This window comes from Gorilla gorilla, chromosome 1 (genome assembly GCF_029281585.2).
Source record: "Gorilla gorilla gorilla isolate KB3781 chromosome 1, NHGRI_mGorGor1-v2.1_pri, whole genome shotgun sequence".
In the NCBI taxonomy this organism is placed as follows: domain Eukaryota; kingdom Metazoa; phylum Chordata; class Mammalia; order Primates; family Hominidae; genus Gorilla; species Gorilla gorilla.
The window spans coordinates 196,929,580-196,933,279 of NC_073224.2; positions in this window are offsets into that span (position 1 = coordinate 196,929,580).

Here is a 3,700-nt window from a genome sequence, read left to right on the forward strand (position 1 = left end):
TCACCCATCAGCTTCATTGGTTTCCTCTCACCAGTAGCCTCAGAAGAAGTGCAAATCAGTTAAGAGCGTACACAGGACTTACCAGGACTAAAACCCTAGCTCCACAGCTATTCACTGTATGACCTCAGGCAATGTAAGTTTTTGGACTTCAGCCTCCTTCTCTGTAAAAGAGAAAAATAATAAAATGTTCTTCTACCCTCAGATAAAATTCAGTATTATTGAAACTTCAGTGTAAGTTTCAATTTTTAAATACCAAAGACAGGACAAACCGTCAGTAACTAGTAATAGGTTGTGTTAATCTTGCTTCTATTACTGTGTGTCTACTTCATTTCGTTTCGGTGGTGGGGGGAACTTAGAATTGTGCCTGGCACACGGTAGGCACTTCATAAATGCTGGCTGCTATTATTACTACTATACTAGTTTCCTACAGCTGCCATAACACACCACTACAAACTGAGTGGCTCAGAACAACGGAAGCGTATTTTCTTTTTCTTTTTCTTTTCTTTCTTTTTTTTTTTTTTTTTTGAGACAGTGTCTTGCTCTGTTGCCCACGCTGGAGTGCAGTGGCACAATCTCCGTTCATTGCAACCTCTGCCTCCTGGGTTCACGCCATTCTCCTGCCTCAGCCTCCTAAGTAGCTGGGATTACAGACATGTGCCACCATGCCCGGCTAATTTTTGTATTTTTAGTAGAGACGGGGTTTCACCATGTTGGTCAGGTTGGTCTCGAACTCCTGACCTTGTGATCCGCCCGCCTCAGCCTCCCAAAGTGCTAGGATTACAGGTGTGAGCCACCGTGCCCAGCTCGGAAGCATATTTTCTTACAGCTCTGGAGGGCAGTGTCTGCAGAGATGGCTCTTTGGAGGCTCTGAAGGGGCACTGACTAATGCCCCTCTCCTGGCTCCTGGTGACTGCTGGCAGTCCTTGGTGTTTTGGTTTAGAACTGTACTGCTCTAATCTCTGCCTCTATGCCCACATGGCCATCCTGCTCTGTGTCTCTGTCTCCAGTCTCCCTCTGATTTGCTCTTATAAGGACACTTGTTATTGCATTTAGGGCCCACCCTAAATCCAGGATGATCTCATCTTGAGATTCTTTTTGTCTTTTTGTTTGTTTGTTTGTTTGTTTTGAGACAGAGTTTCGCTTTTGTCGCCCGGGCTGGAATGCAATGGTGCGATCTCGGCTCGCTGTAACCTCTGCCTCCCAGGTTCAAGCATTTCTCCTGACTCAGCCTCCCGAGTAGCCGGGATTACAGGGATGCTCCACCACGCCCGGCTAATTTTGTATTTTTAGTAGAGACAGGGTTTCTCCATATTGGTCAGGCTGGTCTCGAACTCCCAACCTCAGGTGATCCGTCCACCTCGGCCTCCCAAAATGCTAGGATTACAGGCGTGAGCCACCGTGCCCAGCCTCATCTTGAGATTCTTAATTACACTGGCAGATACCTATTTTGTCCAACTAGGGTCACATTCACAGGTTCCAGGGATTAGGACTTGGACATGTCTTTTGGGGGGTCACTATTCAACCCACTGCAATTTTCTTTGCAAAGAGTTTCAGTGGAAAGGTGGGAGTGGAAGCCAGATTGCAGAGGATCAACAAAGAGGAGGCAAAGAAACGTAGGTGATTATTTTACATGCATATTTTTTTGAGACAAGGTCTATTTTTTTTGAGAAGGAGTCTTGCTCCGTTGCCCAGGCTGGAGTGCAGTGGTGCGACCTCACCCCACTGCAACTTCTGCCTCCCAGGTTCAACCAGTTCTCCTGCCTCAGCCTCCCAAGTAGCTGGGATTACAGGCGTGTGCCACCATGCCCGGCTAATTTTTGTAATTTTGGTAGAGACAGGGTTTCACCATGTTGGTCAGGCTGGTCTCAAACTCCTGACCTTGTGATCCGCCTGCCTCAGCCTCCTAAAGTGCTGGGATTACAGGAGTGAGCCATCGCGCCCGGCCTTGAGACAGTCTCCAGACTGGAGTGCAGTGGCACAATTTCAGCTCACTGCAACCTCCACCTCCCAGGCTCAAGTGATCCTCCCACCTCGGCCTCCTATATAGTGAGTAGCTGGGACTACAGGCACACACCACCATGCCCAGCTAATTTTTTAAAAGTTTTTTGTAGACACACGGTTTCCCTGTATTGCCCAGGATGGTCTAGTATTTCTGGGCTCGAGCAATCCTCCCACCTCGGCTTCCCAAAGTGCTGGGATTACAGGCGTGAGCCACCAGGACCACCCTAGATGATTATTTTAGACACTTGGTTAAGAGGGGATACAGATGAAGGGAGAAATGGAGGAGGGCTAGAAGCAGAAGAGGGATTTTTGTTCTGTTTTAAAATATGGTGTATCTTTGAGTCTCTTGGGGGAAAAAAGATGAGAAAGACGGGGGAAGATCTTAAAGATATAGGAGAGGGAGGAACAATGAAGCAAGGAGCTGGCCCCAGAACTGAGTTGCCATCAATAAATCAGGGCTGAATTGATGACTCAGTAAACCCCAGGATGGGCCAGCCACAGACCAGCCACCATCAAGCAGGTCGGAACAGAGACATGGCCGGAGGAGAGAAGTGTGAGCCAAGGAGCCTCCAAGACAAGAGAAAACAAAACCAACCAAGCCTCTGGTGGAAGACCTGAGATTTGAAAAGGGATGAATCAGGATCATTCCCTGGACAGTTTATAAACCACTTTCATCAGTTTCTCATCTGAAGCACTGATTCCTGCTGGAGGGCAGGCAGAGGAATCACAATGTTACTTGAACAGAGGAAGAAACCGAGACCCAGAAAGGCCTTGGGGCTAGTGAAGGACGCATAGGTAGTTGTGGTGTTCAGAGTTCCAGCTGAGGAGGCAGGAAGCCCAGGAAGTCCTGGGGAGGGGGGTCCTCTGTCTGACAGCAAGGAGAGGCAGTTATTGAGGCTTCCACTCAGAAATGAACACTTTATTTTAGTAGTTTTTGGGGTACAGGTGGTTTTTGGTTACATAGATAAGTTCTCTAGTGGTGATTTCGGACATTCTAGTTCTCCCAAGCTGTGTACGTTGTACCCAATATGTAGTGTTTTATCCCTCACTCCCTCCCAAGCTTCTCACCCGAGTCCCCAAAGTCCATTGTATCATTCTTATGCCTTTGCATCCTCATAGCTTAGCTCCCACTTTTTTTTTTCCCCCAAGATGGAGTCTTGCTCTGTCACCGAGGCTGGAATGCAGTGGCGCAATCTCGGCTCACTGCAACCTCCGCCTCCTGGATTCAAGCGATTATCCTGCTTAGGCCTCCTAAGTAGCTGGGATTACAGGCATGTGCCACCACACTCGGCTAATTTTTGTATTCTTAGTAGAGATGGGGTTTCACCATGTTGGCCAGGCTGGTCTTGAACTATTGACCTCGTGATCTGCCCACCTTGACCTCCCAAAGTGCTGGGATTACAGGCGTGAGCCACCATGCCTGGCCGCTTAGCTCCCACTTATAAGTGAGAATGTACAATATTTGGTTTTCCATTTCTGGGTTACTTCACTTAGAATAATGGCCTCCAGCTCCATCCAAGTTGCTGCAAAAGACATTATTTCATTCCTTTTTATAGCTGAGTAGTATTCCATGGTGTATATATACCGCATTTTCTTTATCCACTCGTTGATGGGCACTTAGGTCAGTTCCATATCTTTGCAACTGCGAATTGTGCTGCTAAAAACATGTGTGTGCAGGTGTCGTTTTCATATAATGACT